Below are 21,728 nucleotides of genomic sequence, written 5' to 3' on the forward strand. Positions count from 1 at the left end.
TATCGCATAAAAATAAAAAAATACTTAATCAACAGATATGTTACAGCTGACCATAAAATAACTGTTACAAGCATATGAAAAGCAAAATTTAAGTCACTAGCGGATAGCAATCGCAAACTCGATGTTAAATGCAAAATTTTAAGACTTCGCCGAACTAAAGGAACAAGTACAGTACGGTTTAACTTTGACTAATTACTTCGTTCATCAATTTCCTCTAGCAGACGGGTCATTAGACCCTGATATTTAGATAATTTATGACTTATTCTTTACATTTCTTTATACGTAAGCATTAGTCTATGCCGGAAATCGTTCCACATGCGTGACAACGAGCGAAAGCCACGTCAGTAAAGAATTTGCTGAACATATTCCCCTTTGGAGAGGAGTCGTAACGACGCTGTGGGACATGCGGTCTCGTTTTGTATTTTTATTAATCAGAAATCACTATTTCCCGGTTTTTGTTCTGAAAGCCAAAGGGAGCTAGACACGGATGCGGAATTTAGTCAGTCGGTGTTTCACTTTCCTCGCAGACTGTCGGGGGCTTTCCCCGTACTCGACAGGAATGTCGGTACCTGTGTATTGAGTGCAGTACACAGCAGGTGTGAGTCAGAGCAAACTTGTTTTGGCCGCGGGGATACCGTTGGCGGTCAAGGAACCGACATCTCTGGCCGTAGTCTGTCCGGATCAGACCTCAGTCAAAGCCTTTTTGCGCCGAAATCAACAGATACACAACTCCGACAATGGTCAGGGAAGACGATAAAAAAACCTCCTACCAGATAACGGCCTTTCCCGATATTTACTTGTAGTAGTGTTTTAAAGAAACTAAAGACAATCAGAAATCACGGACTCGGCTTCCGAAGCTAAAGTCGCGGAAAACATCTGACCATGAGATCCGTCCCTAGAGACAAGTCTATGTTCAACAAAAAATGGTTCAAATGGCTCTGAGCACTATGCGACTTAACTTCTGAGGTCATCAGTCGCCTAGAACTTAGAACTAATTAAACCTAACTAACCTAAGGACATCACACACATCCATGCCCGAGGCAGGATTCGAACCTGCGACGTAGCGGTCGCTCGGTTCCAGACTGTAGCGCCTAGAACCGCACGGCCACTCCGGCCGGCCTATGTTCAACATTCATAATACGCTGTGGGTTATGCTTCAAGTTAACAAGCTCGATTCCGACGATCTAAACTTTCTTTGGTCAAACTGCGACTAAACTTGTGGTTCTTCGTGTAGGTATTCGTAGGATGTTAAACGTGAAGGACAGCTCTCATTACACACGATTACTCTTGATAAACCGCGAACTGCAATTGGCACTATGGACACTGCTCAGAGTTAAATGTAATTATTTTTAGCCGGTGAGTACAGATTAACATGTTGAATGTACGATCTGCCATAACACGGATACAAACGTTGGGATTAGCACTGCGTGTCACTATAAGCTAGGGGCTTGAAAATAGTATCAGTTGAGGAGGAAAGGAAGCAGCAAATGACTCTAAGCACTATGGTACTTAACATCTGAGGTCATCAGTCCCCTAGACTTAGAACTACTGAAACGTAACTAACCTAAGGACATCACACACATCCATGCCCGAGGCAGGATTCGAACCTGCGACCGTAGCAGCAACGCGGCTCCGGACTGAAGCGCCTAGAACCGCTCGACCACAGCGGCCGGCAAGGAAGCAGCAAACTTCAATTAATTTCTAAGGTTAGAAAACAGTTGTTAACTTCCACAATACTGCTCACGTAGGACTCATATGACGAGGTTGGACTAAAGGTATATGGATGGACAAAGTACTTCTTCACCCACGTGGTTGTGCTCTGAATCACCTTATGATGGACTGTGATTTGGAAATTGTGAATCTTTGTTATATAAAGACAAAGTAAAATAATTATCAGTGCCAAACCACATTTATATTTCTCCACGAAGCGTTTGAAGGACTTACACCTTCATCTTCAGATGGATCGGTGCATTACATGACAATTTCATTTTCTGGTTATGGCCAGTTGTTTGCCTTACACTTAATTTCGGCTCAGATAAGTTGTTATCGTAGTATGGCACTGAACTCAAACACTGGAAAGAATAACGAACCTATTTACAAGATATTCCACCTAGTTAAAAAACATCTAAGCTCGTTATACGGGGTGGTCAGAAATAGTTTGAAACGCTTGTTGCGTTGCGCCATCTCCAAGTTAATTAGCATTGAAGTTAGCCAGTCAGGCCGTTGCGCAGCAAATTCAAGCAGCCCCCCAGATACAACTAGTGTCAGTTGCTCTCATAGCATAGATAATGGTACACGGGACTGCTCAGCCTCTTGTTCGGGTTCGATTTTACTACCATCCCATGTCCAATTTTTACTTCTCTCTCTCTTTTTTCTTTTTTAATTTTTTTTCGCCGATCCACACGTTTGGCGACACCGCCCTGGCAGGCCGCTTGAATTTGTGCGCGCAAGACCCTCATTGGCTACCTTCCACGCCAAATAACTAGGAAACGGCGCAACGTATCGCTTTCTCTTCTTAATAATTATATCTCAGCATACATACCCTGTAACAACGTTACAATTTTACAGACTATTCCTGACCACCCTGTATATATCCATCTGTTCAATAGCACAGTAAAAAATGCCATGTGGCTAGGGCCTCCCATCGTGTAGACCGATCGCCTGGTGCAAGTCTTTAGAGTTGACGCCACTTCGACGAGACACAACACCCAGTCCCTGAGCGGAGAAAATCTCCGACCCAGCCGGGAATCGAACCCGGGCCGTTAGGTATGACATTCTGTCGCGCTGACCACACAGCTACCAGGGGCGGTCAATAGTACAGTGTGAGCTGGTAATGTTCTTTCGCTCACAAGATACTGTACTTCTACTCATGCCTGATCTCGGAGGGTTTTTGTTTTTTGTTTGTGTGTTGTTCAATGCCGCAAATGCGTATACGTAAAGACCATCGGCGTTCTTTATGCTGGAACATCTTGCAAGAAGCTTGTTATTGTTTATAACGTATAACTTGCCATATTATGATAACAAGCGACACAAAGTAACTAATCTGAAGCGAAATTAAGTGTAAGGCAGACAACAAGCTATATCCTGAAAAAGAAACTGTCATGTAATCCCCTGATCTACTTGAAGATGAGGTGTAAGACCTCGAAACAAGAAAACAAAAAAGGCTGACACACCTCACTTTTAATGTATCTTTTGCACTCTGAATCCATGAAACACGAAATATGGCGCCAATTAAATCTAGTAGAGGTCTTGAAACGTATTTACTCATATCAGTAAGACACGGTGACAATCGCAATGAAAAACTAGATAAATTATAGCTTACAGAGAATTCTGTAAGTATTTGTTCTTCCCACGATCGCCAGTAGCTTGTTACGCGGCAGAGAGACGGGAGTTTCGCGTCTATGTTTTAAAAATTCCAAGTAGACAACCATAAATACATACAAACAAAACGAATTGTGATGGAAGTAACGACGACACAGCATACCTTGAAACACAGTTTGCCGGACGCAGTGGCCGTGCGGTTCTAGGCACTTCAGTCCGGAACCGCGTGACTGCTACGGTCGCAGGTTCGAATCCTGCCTCGGGCATGGATGTGCGTGATGTCCTTAGGTTAGTTAGGTTTAAGTAGTTCTAGGTTCTAGGGGACTGACTACCTCAGATGTGGAGTCCCATAGTGCTCAGAGCGATTTGAAACACAGTTCTGGGGCTATGAATTCTGTGTCATATTACGAGGCAGCAGTAACTTTGGTGTGTGTGTGTGTGTGTGTGTGTGTGTGTGTGTGTGTGTGTGTGTGTGTGTGTGTGTCGCAATCATTGTAACAAAATCCGTCTATCTTTTATGGCATTGTTACTAGTCTAACGCCATTTCGAAGCCATTGTTTCATCGTCAGGGCTTCAGTTTTTAAATAAAGACTACAAAGCGATGTCAGCACGGCAGAAAGGCGTATGTGTGAGAGTTGTAGTGCATTCTTAATTGGAATTTTCGTAACTCTCGTGGTATAGACACAGAATTACAAAAGAATATTTTAAGATTTTTGTTGAAATTTATGGTATGCCTACGAATTTTGTTGATTTCTTTTGTGTAAGACATTCCAGTGGAGCAATTCGCCCATCTACCACTTCGAGTTTTCGAAGACAATGATAAATTGCATGGATATTTTAATACCTCTGGAACTTGTTGTTGTCATCTTCGAAAACTGTGCATGTTGAAGATGTACGAGTTTCTCCACTGGGATCTTATATACAAAGTAAATCAACAAAATTCACAAATTCACAGGTATAGTATAAGCTATAACAAGAATCTATATACTTTCATCTGCAATTCCATATCTATTACAAAAAAATTTCGCGAATTGCAACAGACAATCCAGTACAGCTCTCATATGCATGCGTTTCAAGCGTATTGACATTGCAGTGAAGCTCTTTACTCAAAAACTGATGATGCTGTGGATTCTGAATGTACACTGCCATAGTAACGACGCTATAAGAGTAGATGGATTTTGTTATTACGTATCGGTTTGCCGAGAAAAGCTACTATGGCTAACATGGAATCTGACATACGACGTTTAGAAGACATTTTGGTTGAAGACGCTTCACGAGAGGCCGTGGCAAAAGCGGAATACGCGAAGGTCGCGTGCCCTCATCACGCTTGTCCTCCAAGATCAGCTGCCAGAAAGGGCACCAGTGTTGCAAGACAGGCTGAGGCGATACCGTTCACTACGAAGGCCACTCGGTTCAGGCGCCCGTTCCGCAAAGTCCAATCGGCGGCCGCTATTTTAAGATGCGCTCTCGCCGACGCTGCAGCAAAACTGCATACTGCCGCGTCGGCACGTGAGACCAGCAGATGGGACTAGGCGCTCACTAGTGGAGTGGAGCGTAGTGGAGGAGAGCAGAGCAGAGGTCCCGACGGGCCAGTGCTCCAAGTGTGCCGGATCTGCGCGGCCGCGTCTGGCGCTCAGTTGGCGACGCGGCTCAAGGCCGGCTACTGGCGCGAGCCTCGCCCCGTCTCACCTCGCCCTCGGCTCGCAGTTATTATTACAGAAATAACTCGAAACCGAAGCAGGCGGGCGGTGTCCGCCCCGCCCAGCCACCGGCACAAAGGCCGGAGGCGGCAGATGCGGGCCGCCACATACCCCGCGCCGCACAGCGCCACGCAGGATGTGTGTGGTCAACGACCCTGCCACAACCCTAGCGCCCGCCAGACGCGGCACCACGTGTGCCTATGTGTGCTCTCTTTCCTTCCACGCTCGGAGGAGCAGGATGTACGCCAACCCTTCTTCTCCACGGCTCGCCTGCCGTACGTATACAAGCCATCGCTCGAGTCGAGTAACTGTTCGCCATTAACGGACGGAGCACAACAACCGCGACGCAAACAAAAATACAGGGTGTTTATAAATGAATATCGGGGTTTTAACGCTTTATAATATTTATTTCATTAAACTTACAGTTATAAATGATATGTCAAATGAAAGAGCAACTCAAACAGTTTTACCAAGAACCTTTGTTGTTGTTGTGGTCTTCAGTCCTGAGACTTGTTGGATGCAGCTTTCCATGCTACTCTATCCTGTGTAAGCTGCTTCATCTCCCAGTATGTACTGCAGCCTACATCCTTCTGAATCTGCTTAGTGTATTCATCTCTTGGTCTCCCTCTACGATTCTTACCCTCCATGCTGCCCTCCAATACTAAATTGGTGATCCCTTGATGCCTCATAACATGTCCTACCAACCGATCCCTTCTTCTAGTCAACTTGTGCCACAAACTCCTCTTCTCCCCAATTCTATTCAATAACTCCGCATTAGTTATGTGATCTACCCATCTAATCTTCAGCATTCTTCTGTAGCACCACACTTCGAAAGCTTCTATTCTCTTCTTGTCCAAACTATTTATCGTCCATGTTTCACTTCCATACATGGCTACACTCCACACAAATACTTTCAGAAACGACTTCCTGACACTAAAATCTATACTCGATGTTACCAAATTTCTCTTTGTCAGAAAAGCTTTGCTTGCCATTGCCAGTCTACATTTTATATCCTCTCTACTTCGACCATCATCAGTTATTTTGCTCCCCAAATAGCAAAACTCCTTTACTACTTTAAGTGTCTCATTTCCTAATCTAATTCCCTCAGCATCACCCGAGTTAACTCGACTACATTCCATTATCCTCGTTTTGCTTTTGTTGATTTTCATCTTATATCCTCCTTTCAAGACACTGTCCATTCCGTTCAACTGCTCTTCCAAATCCTTTGCTGTCTCTGACAGAATTACAATGTCATCGGCGAACCTTAAAGTTTTTATTTCTTCTCCATATTTTAATACCTACTCCGATTTTTTTTGTTTTGTTTCTTTTACTGCTTCCTCAATGCCAAGAACCTTATAAATGTTCAATGTGAGCACCATTTGTCACACGGCACACATCAAGTCTATAGCCGAGTGATGGATGCGCCGCAAGGGGCCCAATGACAGGGCTTGTTTTGAATGGCTCCACGTTTACTCGACCTAACGCCATGACATTTTTTCCTTTGGGGCTTCATCAAGGATCGTGTGTACGTGCCTCCGCTGCCAGCAGACCTCCCTGAATTAAGAAACCGGATTGAAGCAGCTGTTGCTACAATCACCGAAGACACACTTATCAAAGTCTCGGAAGAACTCGGCTATAGACTTGATGTGTGCCCTGTGACGAATGGTGCTCACATTGAACATTTATAAGCTTCTAGGTGAAACTGTTTGAGTTGCTCTTTCATTTGACATACCACTTAGAACTGTAAGTTTAATATAATAAATATTATAAAGCGTTAAAACCCCGATATTCATTTATAAACACCCTGTAAGGCACTTTAAAGGCGGATCAGGATCACTTCTATACTGTGCCTCGTAAAGAACGCAATTTTTAATTAAAAAAAACACAAATTTTATCTGAAAATTGCTAGTGTTATTACGTCTGTATGGAACACAAAGACTGCGACTAAACATGAAACGAACTATCAGCCAAATGTCCTATATGGCTTCGTATGCACATATTCACTCTGGGGGCAAAATTTACAACGACCCAAGAGCAAAGTTCCGTTTGAATCTGACCCATGGCACGTCTAATTTCTGCCTTGAGTTGAGGCATGGTTCGTGGATTGTTCACATATCTGCCTTGAGTTGAGGGATGGTTCGTGGATTGTTCACATAAACACAAGATTTGACATCCCCCTACAATCTCGGTGGCCAGTTCTGATCGCCATTCCGAGAGACGAGACGAGTAGGGACTCCCTTTCAGAAGTTTTCTTGTTTGAAACACAGTGTGGCAACTGGTCCCACTCTGTTGGAACCATGTGTGTTCCACATTCAATTCTTGAACCGCGGCCATAAAAACTGTGTTATAAGGTGGAGATAACGATCACCAGTCGCTGCCACTGCTTTTCCAGTGCCGTATTCAAGAAAAGTATGACCCAATTAGTCCGCCAGCCCATAACGCAGCCCGCGTCAAACAGTGACGAGTTCTGTATAAAGACGCTTCCCACGGACCATGTGAGGATTCTGTGTGCCCAAAAACCGACAATTTTGTTTATTCACATAAACGCTGGAAGCGTGCTTCGTCAATGAATATTACTTACTTATGAAAATCACTACCAAATTCTTATTTCGTGAATACCCAACGACAAATGTTCGAGGCTTCAAATGGTCCATCGGCTTCAGCTCTTGTGTTAGTCGGATCGTAAAAGGATGCAAACGCAGCTCTTTTGTTAAAATTCGATGCAAACTGCTTCTCTGATTGGCTAACCATTGATAATGGCGGCGAATCGACTTACCGGTCTCGCAGTGGCACTCTCACTGACGAGAGTGACATCCTCTACCGATCAACAATAATGAGGACGTCCACGTCATTCAGTGTTCACGGTCGATCCTGTATCTTCAAATTTCCTTACCAGTCTCTACACTGTTGACACATTAGGCGCGTCTCACTTACCAAAAATTACACGAAGTCTTCGAACGGTCTCTGCACAGCACTCATCTTACTTCAAATGCTCTTTCAAAATCTGGATACACTGATCTATCATGTATAGCTCCAGTTTTTCGCGAGGAGTCAATTCGAAATCATTATGCTGTCTGAGAGCGCCTCCAGGTCTGTCTCATACTCTCTTTCATTGTCACTGGTTTTCAACCTTCACTTCCGGACAAACACACATGGTTCTCCAATCTATTGTTAGATCTTCATTTCTTCCATATCAATTACCTCAATTTCATTTCAGTGAAATTATTTAAAATTATTATATATGGTATCTCTCCTAATCAGGCATATTTTCTCTGGTGTTTCAGCAGATATTTGCAATTTCGTTTTTGCGTTGTGTAGTTGGTCAGCCCAAACAAACAGCGCTTCCATGTGACGCCCACGTCGATTTCTTTCCCATTATAAACAAAACGACTTTTAAAGCGGAAATTTACGTGCCAGCCTACGCACCCAGCGCTACTGAATCGTTGCTGGCTTGCGTTTATTCTTCGTGTTTTACTGTCACTGATATAAATACCGATAGACTAACCTGCGACAGCTCTATCGACTGGGTACGTAAAATTCCGCTTTAAAAATCATTTTATTTACAACGAGAAAGAAACCGACGCTTTCCGTCGATACTGGACATCGCATGGAAGACGTGATAAGCGACGTATATTGTTTGGGCTGACTCTAGCTACACAAAACAAAAACGAAACTGTAAATAACTGCTGAAACACCAGGGTAACACACAATCCTCATCATATCAGATTCTTTGGTGTCTCTTCTCCGGAATCGAGAACTATCCATATCTGTTCGGAAATAACTGGAGGAAAACGAGTGGCAATTAAAGTTTTAGCTAGATCTGAAGGTGTGCTGAGATAGCCAAATAGTTATGATGATTGCTTGCGAAAAGCGCGAAATTCGACTCCAGTCTATCACAAAGTCGTGTGTGTGTTTGTGTGTGAAAGGATTTAACCACCTGTGGACGACATTGTATTTGACGTGGGACGGCACTGCACTCACTCACGAGGAGAACACAAGGAATCAAATGCAACTTGTTGAAAAAACGAAAAGCAACTTCGAATTCACCTTGACTGAACCAGGAAAAAATCCCCGCTGCCTTTCCCTTGCTCTACAGACAACAGTTGATCATTTCGCTGTCGAAAGGACCGATGACCACGCAGTTTGGTCTCATAACACAAGTGTCATCTGTCATCAATTCTTGACTGGCCTCACTAAGTAGCCAACGTGTAAGTCTTCTCCCTACAGCGGGAACACGTCTCTAAATGAATTAATTTCTTCGGATTTGTGTCTGCAGCTCTGTGGACTAAGAGAAAACTGACACTTTTAATCAACTAAGTGCGACTCTAATTATGTCAAATGTAAGCATGCGATGATTGAGAATGAGAGAACGTGTTGCCAGACTATATAAAATTAATATATTAATTTACACGTACATTTCAGGCCCAAAAGCTTAGAATTTCTTGTAGTAACAGGGGGTAGGGATTTGGAGTGGGGTGTCCCATGCTCCTCAATCCATAACACATGGACAGCGGGGAAATAGTTAGTGTGCCTTTGCTTCAGACACATTAGGATCAAGAAGTCGAATGATCGGATCAGTATAATTTTCCTGGTATTTCTAAGTAGCGTATGTGGTCTAGAGTGAGGCTGTTCTCAGCACGTAAATTTCATACTGGGTTTAGGGCTGCGAGAGAAAGAAAGTCGCTTTCTCCGCTACCTCTTTGTTAAATGTTAGTCCAGAATGCTAACTAGTCTGTGTGCTACACGTACGAAATGGAAGGACGACCAGATTTGACGTGGAAGTTTCGTATATGCTGCTGTCAAAAAAGTTATCTCGCAGATTTCGTATAGTGTGTCTTAACCTGTGAACCGTGGTGATATGTCGACTGGATATAGACCTCGTCCCCTTAAAACATAACAGAAAAGAGAAGAAAGGAAAACTAATGTCTCACATGCTGGAGGAAATTATACGTGAAGGCAACATCAAATAATACTCTTGCACTGAGACTGCACATCTGCCCTGCATTCCACAAACTGTCTACAACTGCTGTGCTGGGTTCTTGGCAGTAGGTCTCAATGCATGGTGGACTTGTAAAATACGACAGTACAGTATTTGACTGGCCAGAAAAGAGCTCTGTCACCTGTCAGTCCAATCACTGATCATTTTAAAGAAAAGTGTCAGGTAGGTAACTCTGACAGTAGCTAACAGCCGCAGACAGAGCATGTTCGGAGAAGGCGGTAACGGACGCTAGTGAGTTTCGCGTCTGGTATGTGCGATGATGTCACGAGGACCACAATAGCTCTAACGGGACAAGAAGGTCAGCGTAAACTGAAAATCGCTGTAGTAATGAACTCACCTAACCTAGCTGCAAAACAAATTCGACTACCCCACCCGTTCCCCTTCTCAGTAGTTCCCAAGACGGAGAAAATTCCCGGAAAAGTAATTCTCTGAAGCAGCTACAAGTTATTAACAGGTTAAGGCCTTTCGACAAATGGCAGTTGCGAGAAGAAACGGATGCCGTAAAAACCCATACGGCAAAGACAGCTCCAAGCCGGAATCTGTCGCCCTTGCTTCTGGTGCCGCAACACTTGTATAACATACTTCAACAAGTACGTCGACACTGCTACGATACACGTTCACTAGAAGAAGAATTGTTGTATTCCGCAGATTTAAATGCCACGTCCTTGGATATGTTTATACGGAAATCGACTTGTCGTTTTAGAGGAAAATGATTAGTGCGGTGAGTAACATAATAAATCAGCCGAAATCTTCTGGTAGATAAGAACTACGTACCGCAGATGGTGGCTTACCCGAAGCCGTTCCTTTCTCTGGGCAGTGTTTGTCCATCGAGATATAGAGATTTTGTTTGCTGTTTGGAATGTACGGACAGGCACCGACTGAAATAAAGCGAGACAGCTAATCATGAGTTATGCTCGGATAGCTCATTCAGCAAAGGCACTGCTCGCGAAGAACAGGGGTCCTGGTTCGATTCCTAGTCCTGTACATTTATTCTGTGTCACAAAATTTCACAACAACGCAAATTTCGAAGCAGCGTAAAAGATTAATCAGTTAAATAAAAATTAAAGACAAGAAAACTGGAAGGACGGATGAGATATAGGGTCCACTGGCAATTACCGCGAAAAGATAACACGGATGAATTGTCACTTTTCCATGGTTGAGAAATGTAACTATCTGTAGGGAGTATGTTGGGGTTGGGGTAATATGGGAAGGAGAGACTCTGTGTGTGTGTGTGTGTGTGTGTGTGTGTGTGTGTGTGTGTGTGTGTGTGTGATATATATTATATGATTATCTAGAAGGACATTATAGGCTGCAGCCCATCAGCACCGGAATAAGGTCTTAACGACTGAGTCAATGAAGACCAAGATGTATTACGCTACTCAACAGAAATGAAGCGCGCAAACTCAGAAAGTACGGTTTCAGCTACTTTTACATCTTCTGGGATATGAAGGTATGTTACAGAGGAGGGAAGTTTTAAGTTATCCCTCATAAAATCCAAGCGTACGCCGCTCTCGTCTGAAGGAGCGAGCTAGCAGAGCAAATACCCACCACACTGGCTGTAAGCTGCAACAATGGCGTCGGGCGGCGGCGGCGACGGCGACGCCTGCCTCCTTTTGTTCTCCCTGCCCGCACTGCTATTCGTGTTTCAAGCACCGCAGCACATAACCTATACACATTTGTAGACAATGGCGGCGTTGGCGCGAACACTCCGGATCCAAGATGGCGGCCGCCAGCGCGCCGCCGGTCACGTGATCGGCTACGCTGACCTTAAACCGGCGGCCGGCCAGCTGGGCAAAAAACGCGCGCCCCGTCCGCTGCCGAGGCAGCCTCTGCCGGCAGGTTGTTCAACCGACGGCTGCCTCTGAAGAGTCTTTGTCCTCGCTAGTGCCAGGCCAACGGCGTCGGGACGCCCGTACAAAGGTCTAACTAATCCTGCCATGCCGTGCAATCCATTCTCCAGATCAAGTTAACAACTAGGTACGACAGAGATAATTTTTTGGAACTGTGAAGTAATTCTTTTGCTGTTTCATTGGGGACGAGCGTTGCCACTTCAAGATATAAATAAAATTTAACAACAGGCGGCCGCTGTGACCGAGCGGTTCTAAGCGTTTCAGTCAGGAACCGCGCTGCTGTTACGGTCGCAGGTTCGAATACTGCCTCTGGTATGGATGTGTGTGATGTCCTTAGGTTAGTTAGGTTTAAGTAGTTCCAAGTCTAGGGGACTGATGACCTCAGATGTTATGTCCCATAGTGCTTAGAGCCATTTGAACCAATTTAACAATACGAAATAATTGAATGGGTGGTTCCATAGAAACGAAGTGACGCACCGAAAAGAGACAAGTCTAAATTGGGCACCCACTGAGAGTTTCAGTGTGCCTTTGAGCAAAGAATTAACAGAGTGAAAAAGAAAAACGGCTGACTCGTCGATATAATTGGCATTTGTACCAGAGTACTCTCTCAGATAGACAACGCTAGTAAAGGTAGCTGGTCGTGGTCTCACTGGAGCAACCATCATGGCATTTATGGAGGTTACAGAAAATCTAAACCACACTAACCGCGTGAAAGTGAAACTTGCGACTCTAGAATAAGAGTCCAGTGCACGGCACCGCAAGGTAATTAATGGTAGCTCTGAACATGGTTTTACTGAAGAAAAAATTTTAAGATAACTTCCTAGGGGTCGATCCGTATAGGTCGACTAGTTTTCTGAGCCACAACCGTACAAAAAAACATTCTTTATCAACTACTAATATACAAACGTATAACAATGCCATTTTTTCCAGAATAGATAGAAAAATGAAAGAAGGAATACGAAAAGTAATAATAATCATCTTTTGGAAAGAAAGGTTAGTAGAACTGGTAGGAGAATTTCAGCTGAAAATAGATATTCATAAGAAATACAGTATTAAAAAAACGCACCAAAATACCAGTATGTTGAAACACTAAAACAGAATGAGTTAGTTGAAATATTTTGGAGGGACCACATAGCAGAATGGACTAGAAAGATTTACTAATAGATGAAAGAATTCGTAAATCGTAAAAAGAAGACGGTTAGACTGAAAACACCTACAATAAGAAATACATATCTAGAAATACACTACAACACTATTCCAGAATATTTATATGCCTGTAATACTTAATAATGAGCTATATGCTGGACAGAATAGAGATACTTGAAGGAAGGATTACTAAAATGTGTGCAAGATAAACAACAGATGGTTTGAAAACAAGAAGTAATTACGAGGTCTAACAAAATATTCAGAAAATATCAAAAGTAATGGTAAAGCGTAGGTTAACATTATTTGGACATAGCTACCGAATGAGGCTTCTAAATCAGAAAAATAAGAAATCAGGAACAACACAGACAGAAGAAAGAAAACGACTACGCGGGCAGACGTTCAAAGACTGCTAGAATGATGGGAAACAACACAAAAAAGAGGAATTGAATTTGTTACGTGATCCCAGATGGTCAATGATAAGATAATTTCAAGCGCTTTTTCTGTAAGGTGGACTTGAGAATGTTACGTTATGGAAATGTAGATCGTGCTAAGAAAAGTATAGATCCCATGGAAAAAGTCTGGTTTTGCAAGATATTACACATATGGTGAGTAATTAAGAAAAGAATCCTTTTATCCTACCAGCTGAGGAGTATGCCTCCTTATTGTACAATTTGTTTTGAGGAGGAAAACTCTTTCCGCATTAGTTCCCAAGGTATAGCTGTCACGAATAGGAACTATAAGCAAATCATTAAGTAAATACAGTAGCTTCCTGAGTGTGATATTCAGTTTCCGTTAAAATTCAGGTTCGGTTATACAGTTGTCAAATTCAGAGCATTCAAGTTGTGTTTTTAATGTTGGATTTGCTGATGTATACATTCTGCTCCAGTGTCCCATAGTACCATTTAAGACACGAGCATTTGATTGTTACCTTATTTGACTTTTCACCTGTAGACTTCGTATTTACCACATTAACGAACAACTGCCATCTCGTGATTTAGTTCCAAATAATAGAAAACCAGAAACTATTTCGGCAAAAACCTCTCGTTCATCTGTGGATTTTAGCACTGGTTGTTTAGTCTCTATTCCTCTCGCAAAAGTTTACTCCACTTCATCATTTCCTCGACGTACAACGTAAACAACAGTCGTGATAAGTTGCATCACTACCTGAGAACTGTTTTTAACTTAAATTTATCTTTCTTGATTTTCCTTTTTTATTATTTCAACTTTGCTTTGTAGATTACCAGTCTGTTTCTGTACTTTAAGCCCACATGTTTCAGGATCAGGAACATATTATGTCATCTTAAATCACTGAAGTTTTTCTTGAGGGTTACAGATGATACAACGGTATCTTGATTTAGCTCTACTGTTTTTTTCCACTACGAAACGAAAAGCCAGAACTGTGCACCAACAAGAGAGGTAGTAACGTTACAGGTATAAGAATATTGCACTCATTCGTTCTTCTATTTGATTCTGGCACCAGAATCAAATCCACACTGCGCTGGCTCGACGCACATTGCGTGCGCTCGTGTGGCGTCGTCATTGTCAATATAGTTTGGAAAAAAGGCAGCTTTACCAATGGTCAGAAATAAATATTTAAAGTGAAAAGAACCCTTGAATGAGTAATGCCTATAAAGCATGTGCCTGGGAATTGATCACCCGAGAGAGAGGGTGCAGTCGTATGACACACGGTAAAACAGCGGTTCAAATCCCTTCTCCGGCCATCCAGATTCAGATTTTTTGTGCACTGTCTATACTTTAACCCTACATCTACCTTTCCTATCACTTCCCTGTAGCCAGTTCTTTAAATCAATCTGCGATAGCACTGACGGGTTGCGGGTTTAGCGCAGCAATACTGACAGTTCCTCGTAGTATTTCCGAGACTGCAGTTAAATATATGCGTACTTAAAGGCCACACCTTTACCCGACGTGAGATACGAACTCGTGGCCTCAGCTTTAAATGTCAATTACGCTATCGCGCACCGCGGAGGCCCACATTTCCGCGTAGTTGCATTTACAGAAGTCCCCAGTTGTGCGAAGAACACACGAGCGCAGGTGAGGTTGACTGTGGTCCCGGTCGGGCAGTGTTTTGGTGCGGGATCGCCTCGCGGCCAGTACACTGTACAGCTTTCACGGCGCCTTGCCTCGTCTCACCACTCGACCCCTTGCAACGGGAAAGTAGCTCCTGCCTGCTAGCCGTGGACCGCTAGCCGTCCGCTCTTTTCCGCTTAAGGGCGGTTTGCGCCTGCGGAGGCGCGTGAAATTTCGTGGTGCTTCCTGACGTCTAAAGCAGCCCTCACACGGGACGTGTTTCTCAACGCGACGCCCGCCAGACATGGTGTCCGTCGTGTTTGCTGCACGTTCTGAAACGATACGTTACATCTCACGGAACGTGATCCTCATCGTGGTTTGCAGCCTTAAGCGCTCTGCAGTAGCAGTTTCCGGTTGCAGGTGACGCGTAAACAACACTGTTGCTTTGCGAAAATATGCGGACATAAAATACCTGCGTCAATTATGTTAGCAACTGTCGAAGAAGATCTGGACTCGTCGATGGCTTGAACGACGAACTGCTGCTACAGTAACGCAACATAATGTTGTACGACAATCTTAGATACATACTAGTAGTAGGAGTTGTTCGTTAACTCAACTGAATCTTCATCCCGTTTTCGTTTCTAAACTGAATATAGCTATCTGTTACAGTGACTATCATCACTCTGAAATAACGTACTTCATCGCATAGATTTCAAGATCGAAAATGGTTTCGTAATTTCATTTGAATCTAAGATGAGATTTCTACTGACAGACTGGCAGTCATGTTAAGCTTTCTGGTCACTGGGGAAACATTCCAGTCGTTGGCCTTTGCACAAATCTTCTTCTTCTTTTGCTTGTCCCTTTGTCCAACATTTTTCCGAGGGTCGGCATGGTTATGGGCGGATGTGGCGTGGTTAATTTAAGGCGTCGCCGGATTCCCTTCCTGCCGCCACCCCGTAACGCGAATGATGATGATGATGATGATGATGATGATGATGATGATGATGACGACAACACATACACCCAGTTCCCGGGTAGAGAAAATCCCCAACCCCGGGAATCGGACCTGGGACCCCGTGATCCGGAGGCAGTGACGCTAGCCACTAGACCACGAACTATGGACTGGCTTTTGCACAAATATTGCAACCGATACATTATTTATAGTAAATAACATCGACGTCTGCTGATCATACTTCTATTAATCAATAATAAAGACCCAGAAATTTTTAGAAAACTTAAGGTGAAAAAAGTGGAAGGAGCTGGACGTGAACCTGCTACCCTGTTCTTCACGGCTCACGACCATCTCGCTACGGCTTCGACAAAGCAACCGGACCTCCGTACATGGCATGCACTGTCTAAAGACTTTATCTACAAATGTCATTATTTGATATTTAATATGGAAATTGTGCCAAAAAGACGCGCTTTTGATAGCACTGAAACGCATACTTACAGCATACGAGTTATAACACTAAAAACATCAACTACAGTAAGCCTTTATCTGCCGATACATAGTTACTTGTCATTTTACTATACAACAAGTTGTAGCTAAAATGACCCGTTTTCGAGAGATCCTCAATTTGCTGATGCTTTGAAACAGTTTATATTGCAACTACGTACTTAATGACAAAGAAAACCCACCAAATACGATGTTTGACGTCAAACAACATGGCAGCCCCTAATTTCAGCTTGTCACGTAAAAATGATGTCGCCTCTCATTGGCCACGTTCCTCTCCACGAGGAAAACGCTGACTGGCTAGATTCTGTATTTCAGAAGGCTTAAGGCACTTCGGCCTTTCGTCGCCTGGGCAGCGGATCGCGTATTATTCAAGCCGTGCTGTTACCTAGCTCTAGGAATCTCTCTTTCCATCCTGCACTTAATTCGCTGTTGGCGGACTATTTATCGTTGACACAGAGTCGTTTCCACGCTGTTACTGATGATGATTATGATGGTGGGTTTAGGCGCACGACAACAAATTCTTTAGAACCTGGGCTAACATTTTTATGAGAGAGTGTGAACGTATTGCCTAGGCTGCCAACGTCAGAATTACCCCTCAGATAACTACTATAATGACAATTAAACAGAAAGGTTTGAAAGGACGAGTTTCATTAAATAAGGTAGGAAAGCCAACACACAACTGAAGAGCCATTAAGACTAGCAAGGGTGGGGCGAAGGCCATGCTCCTCCCACACAGTTCCACAAGGTTGTTCTGCGAGAACTGTAGGTTTCTTGTCTTGGCTCAGCTTCGTCATTCAGACACGCAATCCGCTGTTGACAACAGCACATTTAGCGACAGGATATTTATAAACCTATCACTACAACAGCGAAAGCTTGAATACGCGAACCTGTGTGCATCGTCACAGGTTTTATTAGAGATGTGATATATTGATACGCCTTTCGTGACTCAGACACAATGAACCTCCAGTCACCACTGATATATGCATTTAAAAGAACATACTCTTCTATTATGGCATACATTTTGCACTACATGAAATCACAGTCTGTGTTCAGGGACCATAGAGTGAACACCCTTCGTTGGAATATTACCTAGTACGACGGAGGCGATGAGCTTCACCCAACAGAGGAAATACACCAGAATAACAGACATTCACCAGCTATTTTGGAAACTGATGAGTGCATTTTATAGTTCGTCTCCACTGTGCGGTCTTTAGCATAAGGATCTTTGTAAGAAACGAAAAAAAAAGTCCGCGAAGAATTTAACAGTGGCAAAAGTTACGAAGTAAATTTAAGAAAAACAGTAGATTGGGAAGGAGAGGGGAAAGGGGATGTGGGGCTTGCTATACCGTCCTATAACTAACGTCGTCACTTCCTGACAATGACGATCTGGTCTAAAAGAGAAACAGGTGGCTTAAAAAATACGATGAACGCGCGCGATGAAGTTTCCTGGAATATCGGTCCATTTTTCTAATCGCAGCAATTTGTAATCCTTAGTTACTATGTGAGTACATAAAAATTTACAAAGTGAAAAGGAAGTATTGACATAAAAGTGGAGACTGGAATGCGAGCTCACTGTATCCCAAGCAGAATTTTTATTTTATTTTATTTTTTGTAGAACTATTTCTGAAAGCATTTGTTTGGTGTGTTGCTTTATAGAAAAGTCAAATACGGACGGTAAGTAGGACGGACAAAGTCAGAACAGAAACTTCTGAAATGTGGTACTATGGAAGAATGCTGAATATTAGATGGGTACACAGCATAATTAATTTTGTAACAGTGGGAAATGTGTGTGTGTGTCTGGGAGGTGGGAAGGGCTGGGGACCGGGGAGGGGGAAGCGAACCTTGTCGTGGGAGATAATGGCTAGACTACAATGAACAAGTTCAAGTGGATGCACGGTTCGGTAGTATAAATGCAGATCGTCGGCGCTGGTGACCTAGTGGAAAAGGGTACTCTTGGAAACAGGAAGGTCACGGGTCAGATTACAAAGTATTTCAGTCAACCTTTAACCAACCCTACACTTTCGAATGATGTGAAGATTCGCTAGGAACTACCAGTTGTTTCGGATTCACGTTAAACTACAGGTCTGGTATCCTCGGAAGGACTACTGGTTGGGGACGGGCGAGTCGCGAAAGTGGCGTCCAACTGGAAGACTTACACCAGGCCGTTGAGCCGCACGGAATTATTGTAACCCAGAGACGAAGATACTCGCACAGAATAAACTAGCGTGAAGACTTGCTGAACTCAGTCTTCGGACTGACGACGACGACAACAACAACAAATGGAAGGTGGAGTACCATCTCTCGACATCCTAAGCATTGTTTACAGCATACACACAAAAAGCCACACGGTAACCCGTCGCAATTATTGCATATAATTCCACTGTTGCTGTGGTCTTCAGTCAAATAACTTGTTTGATGCGTCTCTCGATGCTACTCTGTTCTGTGCAAGCCTCTTCATTCGCAAATAACTACTGTAACCTGCATCCTTCTGAATCTGCTTACTGTGTTAATCTCTTGGTCTTCCTCTACTATTTTGACCCCCCAAACTTCCCTGCAATACTAAATTGTTCATCCCTTGGTGTCTCAGAATGTGTCCTATCAACTAACAATTCCTTCTAGTCAGGTTGTGCCACAAAATTTCTTTTTCCTCCAGTTCTGTTCAGCAGCTCCTCATTAGTTACGTGACCATTCTCTAATCTTCAGCATCCTTTGCAGCACTACATTTCAACAGCTTCTATTCTCTTCTTGTCTATGCTGTTTATCGTCCATGTTTCACTGTCATACACGGCTACACTCCATACAAAAAAATGTTCAAATGTGTGTGAAATCTTATGGGACATAACTGCTAAGGTCATCAGTCCCTAAGCTTACACACTACTTAAACTAAATTATCCTAAGGACAAACACACACACACCCATGCCTGAGGGAGGACTCGAACCTCCTCCGGGATCATCCGCACAGTGCATGACTGCAGCGCCCAGACCGCTCGGCTAATCCCGCGCGGCTACACTCCATACAAACACCTTCAGGAAGGACTTCCTGACACAAGTACTCGATGTCAACAAATTTCTCTTCAGAAACACTTTCCTTTCCGTCGCCAGTCTACATTTTATATCGTCTCTACTTTGACCATGATCAGTTATTTTTCTGCCCAAATAACAGAACTCATCTACTACCTTACGTGTCTCAATCCTAATCTAATTCCCTCATTTTGCTTCTGTTGATGTTCATCCTATATGCTACTTTCAAGACACTGTCCATTCCGTTCAACTGTTCTTCCAAGTCCTTTCCTGTCTCTGACAAAATTACAATGTCATCGGCAAACCTCAAAGTTTCTATTTCTTCTCCCTGAACTTGAATTTCTACTCCAAATTTTTCTTTGGATTCCCTTACTGTATAGATTGAATAACATCGGGGATAGGCTACAACCCTGCCTCACTCCCTTCTCCACCAATGCTTCCCTTTCTTGCCCCTCAACTCCTATTACTGCCGTCCGGTTTCCGTAGAAGTTGTAAATAGCCTTTGGCTCATTCTGTATCACCGGATTTGAAGCTTGTGTCAACAAAGTTATTGTGGCCGTTTGAGTAGCTTCCCGCTTCCAAACACCATAATAACATCACCCACACAAACATCAAACCAAAATACGCTAATGCCCCTAAACTATTCTTGTTTTTCTACAGTTGTCTTACAGTCACCTTAGGCCCAACCTCAAAAATTGTGTGTCTGTACCGTTTCGCAATCAAAAAAGGTGTACGGCTTGATTAATATGTCACCGCGTCCGATACAGTAACTGGAACAGCGCACGGAGTTGGGTATCCTGCGAACGGCATTAGCATTGGTTTCCCGCCGCCTCAACCTTGAACCCGGCAGGCAGTGAGCAAAGTAGGTGGTCCCTCCTCTGCGTGGCGTCTAGACGGGCGCGTAACGCGAGCACCGTGCGTGCAGCCCAAAAACGAGCACCAGGCGGGCACAAAGGCCGATGGCTGTCAGACCAGGCGGGGCAGGGCAAGGCGGCAGCTGGACCCGGGCCCAGGCCGGCGCTACCTGCCCCTCAGAGGTTCCCACAGCCCGCGGGGAGCGTCTGCGTCCGCGACAAGTAGACAGCCTGGTGCGACGGCTCTGCCATCCCAGACCTCCACCGGTCGCTGCTATCCAACCGATACACACACTCTGAGAGGAACAGGCACTCGCGTATTGGTTCACGAACTCGCTGACTGGATATACACGTAGAAGAACGCTGCAAAAGTAGTGAACATTTAAAAACCCCCTTATCTAGCATTTTGTTAAAGTCTTGTCCGTGCTTGCATGAATACTACCAAAGACGTTGATACCAAAAGTATCCTCTGCCATATACCGTAATGTGCCTTGTGGAATATAGAAAAATTTGTAGACGTTTGTATTTGCCCAAATACGATCCCTCACCGTTGTGTCCCTCAATGGTCGTTTATTTACTTTCCCGTTGGATTACGCTTTATTTTTTGGGTCTTGTGCCTCAATCTGTAGAAACGGAACCCTTATAGGATAGCTTTGTAGCGCGTCTGTCCGAATGTTATGAAGCCTTTTTCATCAGGAAAGCATATACGTATTTCATTTTAGGTTAGGCTTTACCGTGACTGTTATTGACATTAAATGAAACAACAAGTTTACTGTTACCTGTCACCGTTTTATTTATTTCCACGACGCGTTTCAAAGGTTTAAACCTCCATCATCGGGTGGATTTACATTAGTTAATATGACAATTGTGTGTGTGTTGTGTTACGATTTTTTGGAGGAAATAGTGTCTTGTTTCTCCACTACGCAGTGCCACAAGTTCCTCCAAAAAACCCTAACACAACACACACACAAATGTCATATTAACTAATATAAATCCACCCGATGATGAAGGTTTAAACCATTGAAACGCGTCGTGGAAATAAATAAAACGGTGACTGGTAACAGTAAACTTGTTGTATCATTTAATATACGTGTTTAATTCAAATATATACCACATATTGAGGTCTATGGTTCCTTAGCATGTAAAAATTATTGAAGTCAATTTAATCTAAAGATACGGTCGCTTATGTCTCATATTTTGAACTCGCGAACTCACTCATCAAAACGTTGACCTAGAATTATGAACTTTGGGAAGAAGCAAGGTTTCACAGTACAAGTAAAGGAAAAAAATTGTTAATTTGCAATCATATAACATATAAATTTTTTTTGACATTTTTCATCCGTCTGTCTATCC

At 43.4% G+C, this 21,728-nt stretch overlaps 2 protein-coding genes across 3 annotated transcripts in view; one reads left to right on the forward strand and one right to left on the reverse strand.

Annotated features, from left to right (window-relative positions):
- The window catches only part of LOC126191305 (uncharacterized), a 532,110-nt gene that overhangs the window by 459,016 nt on the left and 51,366 nt on the right, over positions 1-21,728 (forward strand). The gene's annotated exons all lie outside the window — the stretch shown is intronic.
- LOC126191292 (PAX3- and PAX7-binding protein 1) overlaps positions 1-21,728 on the reverse strand; it is a 172,640-nt gene that overhangs the window by 25,403 nt on the left and 125,509 nt on the right. Inside the window, exon 1 of one of the 2 annotated variants that reach the window (XM_049932121.1) lies at positions 11,569-11,733. The exons of the other annotated variant lie outside the window; for it this stretch is intronic. The gene's annotated coding sequence lies outside the window, so the exon portion shown is untranslated. Of the gene's footprint in view, positions 1-11,568; positions 11,734-21,728 lie in introns of those variants that run through there. 2 annotated transcript variants of the gene reach the window in all.

This window comes from Schistocerca cancellata, chromosome 1, assembly GCF_023864275.1.
Source record: "Schistocerca cancellata isolate TAMUIC-IGC-003103 chromosome 1, iqSchCanc2.1, whole genome shotgun sequence".
NCBI lineage: Eukaryota > Metazoa > Arthropoda > Insecta > Orthoptera > Acrididae > Schistocerca > Schistocerca cancellata.